This window comes from Petaurus breviceps, unplaced genomic scaffold (assembly GCF_028583685.1).
Source record: "Petaurus breviceps papuanus isolate PSGF00001 unplaced genomic scaffold, PetGlider_PUasm1.0 181, whole genome shotgun sequence".
In the NCBI taxonomy this organism is placed as follows: domain Eukaryota; kingdom Metazoa; phylum Chordata; class Mammalia; order Diprotodontia; family Petauridae; genus Petaurus; species Petaurus breviceps.
This window is the reverse complement of record NW_027185784.1, coordinates 15,675,350-15,695,754: the sequence shown is the minus strand read 5'-3', so window position 1 is coordinate 15,695,754 and position 20,405 is coordinate 15,675,350. Positions and strand designations below refer to the sequence as shown.

At 42.7% G+C, this 20,405-nt stretch overlaps 1 protein-coding gene across 1 annotated transcript in view; it reads left to right on the top strand.

Annotated features, from left to right (window-relative positions):
• Positions 1-8,142: 8,142 nt before the first annotated feature.
• Positions 8,143-20,405, top strand: part of PLXNA4 (plexin A4) — a 780,904-nt gene continuing 768,641 nt past the window's right edge. The window contains exon 1 of the mRNA XM_069087251.1: positions 8,143-8,184. The gene's annotated coding sequence lies outside the window, so the exon portion shown is untranslated. The remainder of the gene's footprint in view (positions 8,185-20,405) is intronic.

Below are 20,405 nucleotides of genomic sequence, written 5' to 3'. Positions count from 1 at the left end.
TATAAAAAAGTTCAGAATCTCCACTCCAGTGTAATCAACTCATTTTATAGATGGGGCAATTGAGAATCTTTGTTTTTGTTCCCTTGTCCTTCTAGTACCATACTACCTTGCCCTGTCCTGAAAGGGTCCATAGTTAAACAAGGCAGAATGACTACATCTGGACTCTTGGGCTTATTTTGGTGCCACGGTTTAGAAAGGAAACTGACAAACTGGAACATGCCCAGAGGAAGGGGACCAAGATGGTGAGAAGACCATGTCATAGGAGGGTCTGCTGAAGAAATTGGGATATTTATCCTGGAGAAGAGAAGGCTTATAAGGGGTCCCAGATAAATGTTTACAAGCATTTGAAAGACTTTATGAGGGCTTTTTTTTTCCAATTAGGAGGCAAATTTGATGGAGAGATAATGCTTTTTTGTTTATAATAATTATATATATATATATACACATATGTGCAAGGAAAGAAAGAAAGGTTGTTATATGGAATGAAAGGAAACTCACTAAGGGCAGGGAGGGATTCATTTTTGTCTTTGTTTTCCTAGTACCTACCATATCACCTGGTACATAGTAGGTGCTTACTACTTGCTCTGCTTGGCCCTACAGAGCATCCTAGGAACAACAAATAGAAGCTGGAGAGAGACAAATTTTGTTCTGGATGCAAGAGAAAACTGAGAGCTGTCCAAAAGTGGAATAAGCTGCCTCTGGAGGTAGTGGACTTCTCATTGCGGGAAGTCTTTTTTTTTAAAGCAATCGGGGTTAAGTAACTTGCTCAAGGTTACACGACCGGTTATTTCTGGGTGTGGTGCTGAGTATCCGAGCCCGGATTTGATCCGGGTCATCCCGACACTGGAGCCAGTGCTCCCACTCACTGAGCCACCTGGCTGCCCCTGCAGAAAGTCTTTAAACAGAGACTGAATGAGCACTAGTCAGATGCTCTGGAGGGGATTCCTTGTCAAGTATGGGTTAGTTGGACTCTTCTAGCTCTAGGGTCCTATGATCCTAAATTACAGTGGGTATGGCACAGGACTTTTTGCATTTGTCTTGATCATTGAGAACAGAAGATTTCAGCTTATCAGTCAGTCTCCATCCCTGGGCTTTACTCCCTTCCCCCCACACGAAAGTCCAGCTGAATTGTAACATGGCCAATGTCTGAGCTCACAGCTCCATCACCAAGAGAAGAATGACCAACCTTTGGGAAGTATGTAGTCATTTGCCAAAACACTAGGTTCCTCCCTCCTGATCCCACTCTGTACAGACTCCCCTTGGCTTTGGACCCATTGTACTTAAAACCAGACTGCAGTTTTCTGCCTCCCCTTGGATCTGGTATCTCTAGGGGTTCTGTCCTTCACCCTAAGATGAGCTTCTTGGTTGTTCCTTTGATCCCTGGAATAGGGCCATGTGCTTGGGCCACCACCAGTTCTGTCATCCTGGGGGTTATTAATCATCATTTATTAATTTCCAGAAAACAGAGCCTCTTTTCTAACCTCTCTCTTCCCCTTCTTTCCCTCACCATGCTGAGGTAGAGACCAGGAATATGGAAATCTGAAGGTATCTGAGCATCATTTACTGTGCATACTGAGGAAACCCAAGACCATAGGATGCAGAAGAATCACAGATTTAGAGAAGGAAAGGACCTCAGGCACCATCTGGTCTAATTCCCTTCATTTTATACATGACAAAACTGAGGCCCAGAGGGATCAAGTGAATTACATAAGCAACAGAGCTGGCATTTGAACTCAGGTCCTCTAACCAAAACTTAGCACTCTTTATACTGTGCCACATCTTTGAAGGGCTGATATATAAGAAATCAATTCAATAAAATTTAATAAGTATTTATTAAGTGACTAGTATATCCAAGATTCCATGCTAGGGTTCAGTGAAATGAAGTGACTCCCAGGATCACACGGACAGGATCTGTTGGTGGCAGGATTTTAATTCAAATCTTCCTGACTTAAAGACCCATTATTTAACCACATAGAAGGCAGCCTGTCTCCTTCTGAATAAGAAAAACAAAACAAATTTCTCTTCCATAGCCACAGAGCTGTCTCATAAATATACGCCACTGGTCAAAAAGGGGACCAAGTAAGAAACTGAGTATGGCTCAATGTGTAGCTACTACTGGGAGTGGGGGTTGGGAGGGTTAAACCTCAAAGTATGTATTAGATTTTAGAAAAAGGAGGCCCATCACAGCATGGATTGATACAGAATCCAGGAAGAATAATCCTTTTTGTGTATCAAGGGTATTTCTCAGTGAAGGGGAGCCAATATGGATGTAGACAGAGGCCAGAGGCAGGGAGGTCAGAAGTAGCCAGAATTATTCTTCCCTCTCCAAGGACCCTCCCTGAGCTTTTCATTTGGAGTCAGAGGACCTGGCTTCACATCCTGACTCTATGACCTGTTTGACCTTGGACAGTTCGCAGTTTCTTCGAATCCTAGCTTCTTCATCTGTAAAATGTGGGAGTTTAAATATGTGACCTCTAAGGTCCCCTTTAAGTTCCAAACCCTATGATTCTATTGTCAGAACTCTTAATTCAATTACTGAATTATTTCTTGGAGCCAGGTTGATGTGTGCCCTCCCTTTGCTAAACTCTGTATAAAGGGGCTAGAACTCTGTCTTGTCTCTGGCATCTCCAGTTTAGAGCTTAAGTGGAAGAAATCTCAGCTGTTTTCCTTCCATGGGCATCAAAGGGACCTTGGGCCTCTATTCACTGCCTGAAGGTTGCTTCAGTCATCCATAAACTGCAATATCTACTCATTTATTCTTTTCATTCAGTTGGCTCCAAATTAACTTCCAATGAGTTCCTTGGTGGCTGGAGAGGAAGCCTTGCTGCCTTATTCTCATTAGGAGAGACATAGATTGGAGAGAGATCCAGGATTTATCTGACAGGGCTTTTTCTTTTCCTTTCTTTCTCCTGTTCCTTGTCCTGAGAGAAATTGCCCCCAGAGTAGCTTCTCCATGCTCATTTTTTTTTTTACCATAGAATGGAAACAAGGCATTCTTTCTGGCTGCAGTATTTTCTCCTGGGCATTCTGGGCTTGTTGCTCTAAAAGACTTGTCTACCCTCCATTGCCTAAGTACCTAGATCATGAGAATGACAAGGAAACATCCTGGAGGAGGAGAGACATGCTTTTTGGCTCTGATCAAAGAATAGTAATATAAGACCTAGAAAGGAGCCTAAGTGGTCATCATTGTAGAGATGAGGAACATGAGGAAGGGAGGGAGGAAAGGAGAAAAAGAGAGGGAGGGAAAGAAGAAGGGAGGGAGGGAGAGAGAGAGAGAGAGAGAGAGAGAGAGAGAGAGAGAGAGAGAGAGAGAGAGAGAGAGAGAGAATTTGGAGGTGACTTCCCTAAGGTTATATACAAAGTGAGTGGGAGAGTTTGGGTTTGAACCCAGTCTACTGGCTCCAAATCCAGTGATAAATGGAAGGAAATAGGTTGGGAGATTGTGTGTAGAAGTTTAATGATAGCTATAGAAAGCTATAGATCCAAAGCCAATTTTGTCTTCAAACCTATGTGACCTCTATCATTGTCTTTGCCTTTGCAAGGTCCCTGAGTCAGAGGATCCTGGAGCTAGAAAAGGCCTTCACAAGTTGTAGAGCATTCAAACTAGACAGTCATGGCGTCTGTCACCTTGTGTCCCATCAGAGCTATAACTAGGGATTTTTGCACAGGGGAAAAGAGGTAGAAAAGGTGCCATCAACTGGGGAGTGGGAAAAGGCACAGAGACACTGGGACATTGGGGTAAAGGGGAAGAGTTTACTGCTGTGGATGATCTGGTAGGCAGATTATTTGGAGACAAGTGGGTGGTGCAATGGAGAGCGCTCTGGACCTAGAGTCAAGAAGACTTGAGTTCAAATCCAGTCTCAGACATTTTGCGCTGTGTGACCCTGGGCAAGTTACTTAAGCTCAGTTTTCTCATCTATAAAATGGGGATAAGGAATAGGAACCACCTCCTAAGGTTGTTGTGGGGATAGAATAAGATCTTACTTGTAAAGCACTTTGCAAACCTTGAAGCACCATGTGAATGCTGGCCATTTTACTTCTATATCAATCTAACATTGATTAAATGCCTACTTTGTGTGAAACACGGTGCTGAGAATTGAGGATATAAAGACAAAATGAAAAGCAGCCACTTCCCTCATCCTACCAGAGATACAACATATAAACAGATAAGGACTCTGTTGTTATTATTATTTATTCATTTTCAGGTATGTCTGACTCTTTAAGATTCCACTTGAGGTTTTCTTGGCAAAGACTCTAGAGTGGTTTGCCATTTCCTTCTCCAGCTCACCTTACAGATGAGGAAACTGAGGCTAACAGGGTTAAATGACCTGCCCAGGGTCACACAGCTAGTAAGTTTCTCAGGCCAGATTTGAACTCAGGAAGTTGAGTCTTCCTAACTCCAGGTCTGGCACTTCATCTGCTGGGCCACCTAGCTGCCCTGTACCAATCTAACATGTTTTTCTTAAGTTCTTACTTTGTGTGAAATACTGTGATAGGTACTGAGGATATGAAGACAAAATGAAAGACAGCCACTGCCCTCAAGAAGCTAACATTCTACTGGGGGATACAACATATAAACAGATAAGAATGTATGGGATAATTTGGGGAGGGAGTGAATTCTAACATCCCAGAGGGGAGGGGATCAGGAACAGCTCTGAACCTTGGGGGAATCTAGGAATTCTCAGAGTCGGAAGTAAGCAATTTCAATAAATGTCAGCTGTGTGACATGGCAACCCTCTCCCCTACCTGGCCCCCCAAAAAGCTAATGGGGCCTTAGACTGCATAAAGGAAGGCATAGATTCCAGCAATCTATGAGGCTGGCACAGTGGATAGACTTGGAGTCAGGAAGACCTGTGTTCCAATTCCTTCCTTAGACATTTACTAGCTATGCAAATCACTTAGCCTCTCTTGACAATTAGCTCAGTTTCTATATCTGTAAAATGGGAATAACTATAGCACCTGCCTCATAGAATTGTGAGGATCAAATGAAATAACGTGCACAGGTGTGCTGTCAAAAGGGACACCCATGTGCAGCATATCGACTTAGAAAACCACAAATGAACATTATCTGTGTTTTAGTGTATTTTAATTTGATTTTTTAAGCATTTCCCAATTACATTTTAATCAGAGTGAGGCCCCTCTGGGGAGTTTTGTTGGTCTTCAGTTTCACACGCCTGATATAAAGGAGTTTGGAAAATGTTAAGAGCTGTATTGACATACTCAGCCCAATGCCTGGCCTACAGTATGTGCTGTATAAATGCTCATTCCCTTCCTTTCCCTCTATCCTTCCCTCCGCTACTATCGCTCATTCATTCATATGAGGTTTCACTCCCAGGGTCTCCTTTCTAGTCCTTGACTTTTTCTTTCTTTTCCCTCCTCTGGATCTTTTCCAGATTCTTGACAAATTATGCACCACAAGCTTCTCTCTTCTGAGGCTTCACTGTTGGCAGAAGTGTTGTGTTGGCAGAAGTCCTGAATACTCAAATGTGATTTCTCCCCTCAGGGAGTTTCTTTTCTGAGGTGGTAGGTAGACTTTGGTGGTGGTAGTAGATTATTGGAATCCTTTTCCCAGTTTCTAGCTAATCAGGGAGGACTTCCCAAGGAAGTAGGGTTCTTAAGGCAGAGACAAATGACTTAGAAGACAGGAAGTGGGATAGCTGATGGATGATGGGGGGAAAGGTTTCAGGGCTGGCATTTACTAAGCAAAGCTGGTAACAAGAGAGAAGCTGGACCAAGGGGGAAAGAATTAGGCAGCTAGGATAGAACTCATCTTCCTGAGTTCAAATCTGACCTCAGACACTTACTTACTATAGCTATGTGGCCCTGGGCAAGTCACTTAATCCTGTTGGTCTCAGTTTCCTTATCTGTAAAATTAACTGGAGAAGGAAATGGCAAAATCACTCTAGTATCTCTGCCAAGAAAATCCCAAGGGGGTCATAAAGAGAAGGATATGACTGAACAACAACAACAAAGGGGAAATAATGGTTCTGGGAGATGGTCTGCATTGAGGGGAGACCCAAGAAGGCATTAGCAATGCCAAATCTGGGGGCAGCTGGGTGGTGCAGTGAGTAAAGCGCCGGCCCTGGAGTCAGGAGGACCTGAGTTCGGCTCTGGCCTCAGACACTTAACACCCACACAAAAAAACTAGCCATGTAACCTTGGGCAAGTTACTCAACCCAAAATTGCCCTCCAAAAGACAAAAAAAAAAGAAAAAGAAAATAAACAGCAGTGATGCAGCTATAGTTTAAAAAAAAAAAAAGAAATGCCAAATCTGAAGCATGTTGGAATGAGGCAATCATTCTCAACCCTACAAAAGAACAATAGGAACATAGGATTTTGGATTTGAGAGGGACCTTAGAGGTCATTTCATTCTAACTCATTTTTATAGATACAAATACTGAAACCTAGGGGGTGAAGTGATTTGTCTGGGGTTCTAATGCAGGACTCCTGACTCCTTCCATTGTTGATCACAGATCCCCGGGAGTCACCCAGCTCACCTCGGCCAACACTATTTGATGTCTTCCTCTAATACCAATAGTTAATATATAAAGAAATTACTCTTGATTTCCTGCAGCACCGAGGGGCTGCTGTGTCACTCAGGTCCCTTTTCCATCTGGTCAAACAGCAGGCTGGGAAGACTGAATGAGAGAGTGAGAGTTAGCTTTGCCTTACAGATCAGTTTAAAAAAAACATCAACAGCCTGGAGAAAAGAATGCCTCTCACAGAGGGCTATAAAAGCAAAACTTTTCATGGCCCTTCCTTGCCCTACCAATGTCATGGGAACAACAGAGATGCCAGCAGTTAGCCTTGGTGCCCTGAGGATGGGAGAGTCGGGGGGGGAGGATTTTATTTTCTATTTTAATAAAAATTCTTCCCTACAGTCCAATTTTCCTAGAATCACCAAAAGCTAGTGCTTGAAAGGAACTTAGAGGTCACTTTGTCCTGCCCCCTTATTTTACAAATAGGGCCTAGAGAGGTCAAGTAACTAGTCCAAGGTCACATAATAAAGAACTGGCAAAAGATAGTGTTTGAACCCCCCTCTGCTGTTCCCATCCTTTTTTCATCCTCTTTCATTTGTTTAGGGCCTCCAAGGCTCAAGCAAGCTCTTGGTCAAATTTCTGGTCAACTTTAAATAATGTGCTTGCCTCTGCCACTCTCTCCGGCTAGCTCATCTCTCCAAGAAAATGCTGCATTGCACCAGAGGCAAAGGGAGAGTCTGGGTTGCAGCTGGGCAGCCTGCTGCCAGCCTCTCATGGTTAAAAGCATGCAGAATAAAACACAACAGAGGTAGAGAAGTTAGGCTTGGGGTGGCACATGGCATTTCTCAGGAGCTAATGGGTTTTCACAGCAACTTTGCCCACCGTAGCAGCTGGTGGGGGGTGAGTTCCCTTACCCTCAGTATAATTCTCAATAAAGACTGGTTGCTTCTTTTCCAGACATTTTGTTTAAGGGGCTTAGACAAATGTTTCATTTCCCTCTGGCCCATCAGTTTTAAAAATTCTTTTTCCTTTCATCCTTTCTCCAGTTCTCTGTGCTATTTACTAAATCTCCACCTCCTTGGGGCTGTATAAGGGAAGAAAGACCATATGGCAAGACATGGTAAACGGAGTCATTAAGTATGACTAAGGTTCTAAGCTGTTAACCTAAGACCAATGAATGCCTAAAAGCCCTGAGTTCTTCATTTGACTCCTAATGTTTTAGCTTCTGTGTTTCTTTGGTCAACTCTTCACCCCGTTTCAAAGGTGACTTGTCTATATTCAAATGCATTTTTTTAAAAAAGCAATCGGGGTTAAGTAACTTGCTCAAGGTTACACGGCCAGGTGTTTCTGGGTGGGTGCTAAGTGTCTGAGCCCAGGATTCGATCTCCAGGTCATCCCAACACTGGGGCCGGTGCTCTTACTCGCTGAGCCACCTGGCCACCCATATTCAAATGCATTTTGACCAGACTATGTGTAGCAGGGGAAAGAGCAGTGGTCTGAGAGTCTTAAAGATTTGAGTTCTAATCTAAGGAAATTCTGATGTGGATTCATTGTGTGCAACCTCAGCTGAGACATTTAATCCCTTTCTACTTCAAAGCCACCTGATCTTCAAAGGAGTGATAATATTCTTCTCCTCTCCCCTTTTTTCAGAAGTACTGGGAAGATGGAGAGAACTCATGGAATATTTTCACTTCCTCAGGAAAAGGTAATATATAGGGCTAATCTATTCCTTTCTGTTATTTAGAAGTGTGTTTAACAAGGAAATGAGTATCTCATGTAACCATAGTCAACCACAAGCAGCCATAGCTAATTAAAGTCAGCCATAGGGGCGGCTAGGTGGTGTAGTGAATAGAGCACCGGCCCTGGAGTCAGGAGGACCTGAGTTCAAATCTGGCCTCAGACACTTAACGCTTACTAGCCGTGTGACCTTGGGTAAGTTACTTGACCCCAATTGCCCCCTGTGAAAAGCAAGAGAAAAAAAAGTCAGCCATAGGTAGTCAGGTCAGCCATTGATAGCCATAGCCAACCATAGGCAGCCACATGATAGCCACAGATAGCCAGTCTACCAGGGTTAAAAGTCATCCATGTGGGATGAAGACAATAGTTGCAATGATGATGATTGTATATTGGTGGTGATAGGGAGGGGGAGATTCCTACTATTTGGGGAATGACAGAAGAAAGGGAAAAAAATGAAGCCTGACGAGGAGAGATAGTTTGCTTGGGGCCACACACAGATTCTGTCTGGTCTAGTTTCTGTTTTTTGGAGATAATACAGCCCCAACAAAATCCTTCTGCTGTTCTGACCCTTCCTTGATTTTGGATTCCTAGAACTTGAGGACTGCCCAGTCAATCTTATAGTGGATGCAGGGCCTTTAAGAAGTAGAATAAGACTGTGGGAGACCTTTGTACTTCATGTAGCTGATCATATGCTGAGGGAGGAGTTGCCTGCATTTTTGTTGGAAGACCTCATAGGAATGATGAACAAATACATGAGCCAGTATGTCCAGAATTGGGAATGTCTGATCTATATATGAGGACTGAGTTTATAGACATCATCTTCCTGCTTATATACATGATTTGCACCTCACTCACCCAGGACAGATAGTTTTGATGTTTCTTTCTATATCAGTTTCACCCCTCATTTCCCCATGCTGTCCCCTGCTCCATGTCTGGCCTTTAGTAGGCACTTAATACATCCTTGTTGATGGCTTGATTGGTTGGTAGATACCTAGGCAAGTTTTATAAATCCCTGGAAAGGGAGATTTCATAAATTAGCGGATTCCGCATAGGTGAAACATGGGCTGATACCTGAAGGCAAAACCCCACCTTTCCAGCTCTATGGCCCTAGACAAGTCACTTAATCTTGTTTGTCTCAGTATCCTCTTCTGTAAAATGAGCTGGAGAAGGAAATGGCAAACCGCTCTAGGATCTTTGTCAAGAAAACCCCAAATGGGGTCACAAAGAGTCAACTGAAACACTCAACAACAACAATAACAATTCCAAGAGCTGTTGTGAACCAAAAAGACTGTGTGCCAGGTAAGATCCTAGAATTGCTTGAGGATTCCAAATCCACTGAGATACAGCAAGAACCTTGAGATGGTTGAGTGGAAGTTTCAAGGCAGGGAGGTCTGTATGGAAATGGGAAGTGTGGAACCACGTGCGTCACCCAAATGGTAGTTTTAGGTGATGTAATCTGCCTCCTAAAAGCTCTTTCCTCTTATCATGAAGTAATTTGGGGGTTTTAGTGGACTGCAAGCTTAATACCAGTTAACAATGTGATATAGCAAGCAAGAGAAGCTAATGTAATCTTGTGCTACATTATAAAAGAGGCATGGCTTCCAGGAATAAGGAAGTGATTAACCCTCTGTACCCTCTACTGGTTAGAGCACAATTGGGGTATTGTATGCATATCTGGGTTAAGAAGGACATTGATAAGCTGGACAGTATCCAGAGGAGGTCCTTGAGCCCATGTTATATGAGAAAGTGCCAATTTACATTAGTAAAAGGAGTTTACTTACTAGGAGTCCCCTTTGCATGTAGAGGGTGGGAATATGTATGTATATATACATACACACATATATACATATGCAATATATTTATATCTATCTATCATCTATCTCCTGGTTATTTCTACAAAAGTTTTGAATAACTGATATTTCTTTTCTGGTGTTTTTCAAGAGAGGAGAATTACTTTTAGCTAACAGGTGGTAGTAGACATGGCAGGTGACTGGGGAGTTCAAGGGACCCTCAGAGCCATCAGAGAAGTCTCATCAACCACTGGAACTGGTAGCAGAATCTGCTAAAGTGGCTGTGGCTGACCACAGAGGGAGTGTTCGCAGACAGTGGTAGTAAGACAATGTCCTAAGGAAAGTGATAGCTTTGGGGATTGTGTCACTTTGTGAGGGAGAGAATTCTGGGCATGGGTTCTACAAAGACACTAATCCTCAACACTCAACAGAGAACCAAATTTAAGGGAAAACTCATGAGGATTTTGCAAAGGGAGAAAAGGACTTTTGGGGCCAGGATTCTTTTTTTTTCCAAGTAATTGGGGTTAAGTAACTTGCTCAAGGTTACACACACGGCCAGTTATTTCTGGGTGTGGTACTAAGTATCTCAGCCTGGATTCGATCCCAGGTCATCCTGACTCTGGGGCCGGTGATCTTACTCACTGCGCCACCTGGCCACCCCAAGCAATTGGGGTTAAGTAACTTGCTCAAGGTTACATGGCCAGGTGTTTCTGGGTGGGTGCTAAGTGTCTGAGCTCGGATTTGATCCCAGGTCATCCCAACTCTGGGGCTGGTGCTCTCACTCACTGCGCCACCTGGCCGCCCCCAGAATTCTTGACCACAAATGTTTCCTACATGTCTTCATCCTCATTGTGTCTTAAGTTTGATCTTCTTCTTCCCAGGGACTCTGAGCATAGTAACATTCATGTATCTGCAAGGAGAGTGAGCATGCCCCAGGTTAGGAGGTAGGGGTGGGAATAGGATGGGATTGGGAAAGCTTTGTTACTCTTGTTCTTACTATAACTTCTCAGTAAATACCTTTTCCTAGAAGATAATTGAATTCTTCCAATTTGTTGGTATTGAGGGCAATATTGATATTGATATTGATGGAGGTTGATGAGCAGCAGGGATAAAAGTCATAGTGACTCAGGCTTACCCCTAGAATCCTAAGGGATGGAGTGGTATTCTCTCCTTCTATGGACCTCATGTGCTTCTGCAATGGGAATGACTCGCAGAGGATGCTACATCTAGATGTGTCTTTATTTGGAGATGACATCTCTCAATCAATAAACATTTATTAAGGACCTACTATGTGCCAGGCAATGTGCTACAGTACACCACATATGCAACAGGTGACAAAGTGTCTGATAGAGGATCCCTTACTGTAGAGAATGGTGGAACCAAGAATGGCTATCAGCACTAGGGCATAGAAAAGCTAGGAAGGGATTGTACTGGGAGTTCAGTATGATCATTAGTCAAATTTTAGAGTCTAAGCAGTAAGGAATAGCTTTCAGAAAAGGCAGGGGACACTGGATATGGTTGATGACCTTCCTTAAAGCTAAGTTCACACTTAGGGAGCCACATGAATATAAGTTCTGATTCCAGATTCAACACTTGGCCCCAAGTTGACTCTGGACAGCACACTGTTTCTTATGCCTCTGTTCATCTGTCTATAAAATGGGGACAGTGCTACAATGCCCAGTGATCATTTCTTTCCACTGCTTTGGCATATTCGTGGGAATTCCTCCAATCAGAGGGCTATGATTTGTACCCATAGCAAAGTCACCTAGTGCCAGGACTCAGTTTCCCCCTACCCACCCTCCTGATGTCGGTTGCTTCTCTTGAGCACAACTATGCATATGCAATGCTTTTCATCTTTCCCTAGCTTCATCCTTAATCGCCCACAGTTATTCTTTTTTCCAAACTGCCTACAATTTGTCTTCATTTTTCTTGAACTTGAAGTGGCAACAGTAAAGCAGTGTTCCAGGTGTGCTTTTATTCAAGCCTTTTGAGCCAGGAGCTGATTTTCTCTCCCTTTATATTCTATGGGTCAGGCTCCTGGCAGAGCCCTGTGGCCAGTGTGGCATTCCCCCTGCTTGAGAGAGATGTGGAGAGCTTAGAGAGGGCCCGGGGGAGAGCAATTCAAATAATGAAAGGGTTAGGAAATTGACCCTAGGTGGAAAGCTTAAAGAAATTGGAATTATCTAGCCTGGGGATTATTAAATCAAGAGTGAACTTGAAAATAAGCCCTCATATAAATAGAGGTGGATCTGAGGACAGTGACAGTGTGTTGTTTGTTTTCCTCTTGGGGATGGCCCAGATTGAAATGAATGTGGGTAAGACAGTCAGTACATGTTAGAGGTAGGACCATAAAGTCTTAGAGATTTTCCTGAAGCATTGAGAGGTTAAGAGTCACACAGTCAGAATGCGTCAGAGGACTTAAATCTGACTCAGTTATCCTAAATTCAAGGTCAGCTCTCTAACAACTATATAATGTTACCCATCTATTTACAACCAATGTAGGGATTGCTCCCAAGAGGCAGTACGGCTTAGTGGATATAGAACTGGCTTCATTCATCAGTTCTGTTCAGGGCACCACCTTCTTTCTAGTCACCTAGCTTCCTAACCTTGAAATCACCTGCAAGTCTTCTCTCTCATCTAATCTGTTATCAATTCTGCACCTATAAATATATCTTTCATCTTCCTAGAGGAGTACTTAAAGGCCTTCTGATCTCAGCCCCCTCATTGATAGATGTGGACACTGAGCTCTAGGGAGAGTAAGTGATTTGCACATTTACACAGGTAGCAGTTGTCAGATTTGAACCAGACCGTAAATGGCAGAGCCAGTAAGCACTTCCTCCATGGCATCATGTATCTCCACTCATATCCATCACCTAGTTCAGGTCTTCATCACTTCTCAAATGTACTATTGAAACAGATTTCTAATTGGTCTCCCTCTTTCCAGTCCCTCCCTTCTCCAATCCATACACTGCCTAAATGCCAGACTAACATTCCTAAATCACATACCTGACCATGCCACTCTCCTGCCCAAGAAGTTCCAGGGACTCTCTCTTGCCTTTAGGGCAAACTCAAATGCTACACCTAATCCAGCTTCTGCCTCCTCCAGGTTGCTGTCCTTCATGTACCCCATGGGCCAGTCAGACTGATCTACTTGCTAATTCCTTATTCTTAACATTTGATCTCCCATTTCCCTGGCTTTGCACAGCCTTCACTGTCGCCTCCTGCCTGAAACTCACTCCCTCACTGATTCATAATTCACAGCATCTTTCAAAGTTCTATTCGATACCACCTTCTCCAGGCATCCTAACCTGATTTCTCCTGGTATTAGTGTCCTACCAACCCTTTCACTCTCTGCCTGGAAATTACATCATACTTTGTATTTAATTTTTGTATATGTGTTGTTTTCCTTCTATAGAATGGAATCTCTTTAAGGGCAGAGACTATATCTGGCACATAGTAGGCTGAATATATACTTGTTGAATGAAGGCTAAGTATATAAAATGAAGGGCTATTGATAGGTGATCTCTAAAGTGTCTTCCAGCTTGAAATCCTTCTTTCTAATGACCCTAATAGCTTTGTGCTGCTCTAATTAAAAATGATAGCACACCATCTTACTCTTCTGGGGATGGCCCATTCTTTGGGATATGGAGAGCAACTTGGCTATGTCCCAGGGCTTTCTACCCCACTGGAGCAGCCCTAGTGTCCTTAGGACAGGCCTAGGCTTCACGGGGAGTGAGATGCTCGATACTGGAGTCTGGTTGCCTCTCAGTGGGGGAGGGGCAGCAGACTGGGAAAGTCTAGGAGAGGATGAATGAGAAATGGCACCTTAAGAGGCAATACCATCTCCTGCCGAGTTGATAAACACAGAGGAGACATTTCCACTGAGTGCACCGCAACCGATCCTGAAATCACTGAAAGTACCCAGGGGGAGGAGGAAGCTATCAGAGTGGCTGGGGAGAGAGAGAGAGAGAGCTTCATGTCTCAATGGGAAAGCCACAACATTTCCTCTTTGGTTTGATTCCGGTTAGGTATGTCAGAAGCAGAGTCATTCAGCAAATGGTGTGTTGGGGGTGGATAGGATGAGGGAGCAGAGGAAAGGAGGAAATCAATTGGTTTTCATATCTATTGATTTCTTTCAATGAATCACTGTGGAAATGGAGAGGGAAGGGAAAGGAGGAGAAAGGAAAGGTTTCAAAGAGTGGTGGGGAAGGGAGTGATGGCAAGAACTCAGGCTGAGATTCAAATCCAGGATAAAGAACAGTGTCAGCTGATTCTGAATTAACCCCTGGGAGCATAGGAAGGGCATCAGAGTCTATTTTTTGAAGAGGTCCCCTTGGGGAGAGAAGGAATCTCTGTGCACATATGAATTGGGTAGAGAGCATTTTAGAGTCAGATTGTCATTCCTTCTTGGGGAAAGATAACATAAATCACACAGGATACTCAGACTAGACTGGTCACTTTAAGCACTCCAAACTCCTGTTGGTATTTTTGTCAACACAAATCATACACCATGGAATGTTAGAACTGGAAAGGACCCATTCCCAGAATCAAAGGGTTCTTTGCTATAATTCAATGCACAAAGTCAAAGGATGTCGGTCACATTTGTGGCTATTTGATGAGAAGTAAAGGGTTAATAGTCAGAGAGTGTGAGGAGAAAGTGAATGGCAAAGTCCTGGGTGGTGTTGCTTTGGGTAAGTAGACAAAGAATTAAGGGAGAAGAGTTGTGGGGTGTACAAATTATTCAAGGGATGGTTTGTAAGCATTTGAAAAGGGAAGCCAAATACACTATCATCCAGCATGGGTTTGTCAAGAATGAATCATGGCAAGTTAACTTCATTTCCTTGGTTGACAGTGTTACGGGTGGTTGGTCAGGATATGTTGTTGTTTAGTCATTTTTCAGTCATGACTGACTCTTAGTGACCCATTTAGAGTTTTCTTTGCAAAGATACTGGAGTGGTCTCCCATTTTCTCCTCCATCTCTTTTTGCAAATGAGGAACTGAAGCAAACAGGGTTGAGTGACTTGCCCAAGGTCACACAGTTAGTATATATCTGAGACTAGATTTGAATATACTCAGTAAGATAACAATAAATTTGTATCTGAGTCCATGGTAAGCCAAGAAATCCTACCTACCCACTTTGGTGGACCACTGTCTTTTTCCAAAGTCCTCAATAGTTCTAATGTTTTACAGTGGTAAACTGGGTAGATTCCCAGAAAGCAAGAAAGAATTGGGGGTCTCTCTTTCAAATGAGTGATCACTTGCCAGAAAAATCCTCCTAGACATTCTGTGAGGCAGCTAGGAGGTACAGTAGATACAGTGGATAGAATGATGGACGGAAGACCTCAGTTCAAACTGACTTTAGATACTTCCTAGCTGTGTGACCCTGGGAAAGTTACTTAACCTTTATTTGCCTCAGTTTCCTTAAATGTAAAAGAAGGATAACAATAGCATTTCCCAGGGTTGTTGTGAAAGACAAATGAAATAATATTTGTAAAGCACATAGTAGCACTTAATTAGTATCTACCTTTCCCCTCCCCTCCCAGTTCTCTTCCCTGGAAGTGTCCATATCCAAATATATATATATATATATATATATATATATATATATATATATATATATATATATATATATGTGTGTGTGTGTGTGTGTGTGTGTGTGTGTGTGTGTGTGTGTATAGATACAAAGCACTTTGGAAACCCCAAAGCACGATGTATATAAATGCTAGTTATTATATTTATGTTGTTCCTGTCAGCTTTCTACTGCATTTCTCCCTATATAGCCTCTCTGTTTCTCATGCTCCCTTTTGGGTTATTTTCACCAGATTCTACTCAATAATCACCATTACCTGGCAATTAATGCTAATTATCTCTATAGCTTAACTATAGCATCAACAGCCCAATATTATAGTTCTTCCATGTCTCCATGGCCAGAATGACTCTGGGCTATTTACACTTTCTGTTGTTTAACAAAGTCCCTCCATATTACCTTCATATAAAGGTTCTCCTCAGATGGCTCTGGATCTTGGATCACTCTGATGAGTTTCTATTTTTTCCTCTGGGTCAGTTTAGGATAACTCTCTCCTATTTACATCTTCACTTTCCTGGTGCCTGGGTTGCTCAGTCAAATCTCTTTACTGAGTCTTTTTGGGGTTGGAAAGACACCCCCAATCTTGTCCCATTTTGTCTTTCTGTCTCCCAACTCCTTCTGGGAGCATTTGGGTCAGGTTATGCAAATTATGCCCAGGCTACTACTCCACGTTCTCCAGAAAGAAGGGGGAGGCATAGCACTAATTCCTCCAAACAAAAATGCCTGTTCAGAGGGAGAACAGTAGGGACTAAGTAAGTAGGAGATTTCTGTTTTCCCTGTTATGGCATAGTTAGGATGATTCAAAATTGTTACATATGAATGACTAAACCCAAAGAGTATTGATTAATAGATGAATGACAATTGAGAAGAAGGCTTCTAGTAGAAATTCACAGAGATCTGTCTTTAGCCCTGTTCTGTTTGACATTTTTTCCAGTGACTTAGATAGAGGCATAGATAACAGGCTCATCAAATTTGCAGATGACAGAAACTGGCTAATACATTGGATGACAGAATTGGGAACCAAAAAGACCACAGAAGGCTGTATTAAGAGCATGAATCTAAAAAAGATCAAATATAATGGAGGTAAAAGGGGAGTCTTCATACTTTGATTAGAAAAATCAGCTTCACAAATCCAGATGGGGGTGGTATGGCTACGCAAAAGCTGATGTGGGCTTTTAGTAGACTGCACATTCAGAGTAATATGGCAGCCCCAAATAGCTAACACACAGTGAGGCTATATTAAAAGCCCAGTTTTAAAAGGATATGGACAAGCTGGGGCATGTCAGAGAAGGGTGGTCAGCATAACAGGGAGGCTCAATGCCATTCAAGGATCTGTTATGGGAAGAGGGGGGATATAGATCTGAAAAAGAGAAGACTTTGGTGAGGGCCTGACAGCTGGCTTCATGTTTTTGAAGATCTGCCTGTGAAGAAGAAGAATCTGACTTACTCTACTAGGGAGAAGTAGTGGGTAGGTATGGGGAAGAGCTTCATACAAGGAAAAACTTTCTAATAATTAGAGTTTTCCTATATCAGAATAGGCTTTCTCCAGAGGTGCTGACTTCCCTGTTTCTGGAGGTGGGATGATCATTTATTTGCTGCTCTTGTAGGAGAGTGTTCAAACTTTGGGTTAGGTTAGATGATATTTGAAGTCCTCCTCACCTTTGTCTGCTGTGATTCCAAGAGGGCTAGAGAGAGAGAGAGAGAAGAGAAAGAAGCCATTGTAAATTGACTCAGAAACCTGGTTTATCAGGAATATGGCAGGAGTGCTGGGTGGTCAAGAATAGAATCTGGACCACTTGTCCACTTGACTTCCTTTTAACACTATTCTTTAGCTTGTTCCATGGCCAGTTTCAAAGTCAGAAAGAACTGGGTTCAAGTCCTGCCCTAACACATACTGGTTATATAATTCAGGGGAAGTTACTTCACCTCTCAAGCTCTAGGAAATGCTTTGTGACTATTAATTGTAGAGAAAGAACCAAGCTACTTTGGTAGAGGTGATTTTCCCACCTGGGGGTTCTCTGTACTAATATAATAGATTTTTATCTCTGTCCTTATAGGAAAATAATGGCTCCTGGGGATTTAAGGAAAAGACAGTGTTCAGGGTACAAAATTGTCAGCTATTGGGTGAATTAATAACAGTTAGGGTTTCACGTTGCTCTTAAGCTTTATCACACTGTTTGAAGGCATTAAACAATTTTTTCTCAGGCTCTGCTTGTTTTTATCCTTTTAGCTTCTGCCTCTCACTCTGGTCTTGACCCTTGGGGAGATCCGTCTTCCCTGCAAGTTCACTCTACGTTCATCTTAAATCCTAGACTGAGCTCTTTCGCTCATCTACCTTGGTCCCCTGAGAAACAAGATCCTTTTCTAACCTGGACCCACGTCCATCTTTTAGCCTCAGGCTGAAACACATCTTTTCTCCTCAGTGTTACTTGAAAGCTGACTAGACATTTCCAGATTCAGTCCACAAAAATCTCCGAACTTACTGCTCTTCTGGTCTGAGCACACTGCCTCTAGCCTTTTGTGATGGTGTCCCTCCCATCAGAGGAACTCAATAAATATTTGTTGAATGAATAAATGAGCATTCAGCTCCTTTGGCTTTGCTTTTCTTTTGGACTGATTTTCCTGGTCTCTCCCATCTTCAATAGCTCATCTTGAGTTTTTCCCAGGCTTTTTCTTTACTTCATTTCCCAACTTCCAGTCAAGGCACTTAACAACCTTGCCATCTTGCTATCTTCCTTGACATCGCCTGTCTTTCCCCAACTGTATAAGCATCTTCTAGATTAGAGCTCCAGAGAAGGCCCTCCTTCCTTGGGTTGTTAATCCACACAGTTTTGGGGCTGAGCAGTCTTGATTAATAGACAGTTCACCTAATTCACAATACCCATTTGACATCAGACTATGTTCATGCAATCTGCCTTGGATATTTTGGCATCTTTCTCTTACCCTACAAATACAGTTGCCAAATTCTGCCATTTCTGCCTTCAAAACATCTCTCTGACATGACCCCTTCTTTCCACTCACCCAACCACCACCTTATTTCCATCCCTTATCACTTCTCCGTTTAAGGGATTGGGCTTGGTCCTGGCAGAGCCAGGCTATGAAAGAAAGAAATCAGGCTTTTTCTTATTTCTGACTCATCATATCCCCACCACTCTCTTAAATAAACTTTGTTTTGGCTCACATCTAGGGTTCCCTCGAAAGGGATTATTAACAGGGCCACAGCTAAGAAACCAGGTTCGATGCAGGACAGCTATTTATTTCCTCTGGTACAACTAGGTGGTGCAGTGGAGAGAGTGATAGTCCTGGAGTCAGGAAGAACTGAGTTCAAATCCAGCCTCAGACAATGCCTAGCAGTATGATCCTGGGCAAGTCACTTAACCCTGTTCTCAGTTTTCTCATCTGTAAAATGAGCTGGAGAAGGAAATGGCAAACCACTTTAGTATTTCTGCCAAGAAAACACCACATAGGGTCACGAAGAGCTGAACATGACTGAAAAATGACTAAACTGAATTTATTTCCTCTACCACAAAAGAAATGCTTAAACATAAGAGACTCATGAGCACACATTGCTAAACACTTAGAGTACTATACAAATGCTTAAAGTATGAACAGTCATTTCCTATTCATCTATGATCTGCCATCTGAACAACTCACTCATATTCCATATCTCCTGGCAAGCCTGGCATCTATGGCTCATTCTCTGCCAGTGATCATCTTGTCTTCCAATAAGTTATATCTTCAGGGAGCATCTCTTGTTGGGTTCTGGGCCCTGACTGAACAACTCATAAGAGTTCCTGATCCCTCAAGCTTGTGTGGCTACTGTTAAGGTCAGTCAAGCCCACCTCAGGGTTGGTTTACCTGTGCCTGGGGAAAGAAGCAAAAAGCAGAGGGTGTGAACCTGGGGAGCCATGTAGCAACAGGAAGCCCCTGGTTCTTGGGGCTTCACAGGATGACCATTGTTATACCTATATAGGCATTTTCAAGAAGCTGGCCATGTACTGGAAAATTTGATAGGTAGAGGACCTAGGTCCAAACCTCAGTTATGTTATTTACTATTTATATGACCTTATATAAGTCACTTAACTTCTCTGGGTCTCAGTTTCCTCATCTGTAAAGTGAAGGGATTGTACTTAATAATAATAATTATAATAGTTAACAGTTATGTGACTAGCTCTGTGCTAAGCACTTTAGAATGATTATTTCATTTGGTCCTTGGAACAACTCTGGGAGGTAGGTATCATTATTATCCCCATTTTACAGATGAAGCAACTGAGGCAAGCAGCAGTTAAGTGACTTGTCCAGGTTCATACCTGTAGGAAGTAGCTGAGGCTAGATTTGAACTCCAGTCTTCCTGACTCCTGGCCCAGTGCTGTGTTTGCTGTGCTATCCCATGCCTTAGATGATCTCTAAGTTCCCTCCCACACCTATATGTATTATCCTATTATTCTGTTGTATTTCTTAAAAAAGTGGATGGTTCCAGAGCTGCCCTCAGTTATCAGTGCCAAGGTCTAGTCACCCTTCCAGTCAGGGTGTAAAGCTTGCTCTGTGATGCAGGAGTACTGACAAAAACATTTCTTCATGACCCTGAAGTCTCATATTCCATCTGTGAAGTTCTTCTGAATCCATTTTTAATCCTGGGGCTTGGCGGTACTTTGAAATGCTAGCAGAGATGTTTCCCCAGTTTTGAAACCCTGAATTCTAGTTGACAGAAGTGCTGTCTGATACAAGGATTTGAGTTTTCCATGAAAATCTTCGGGTATGGGAAAAATACCAGCTTTGTAATAATAGATTTGTAAACTGGATTCATTAAAT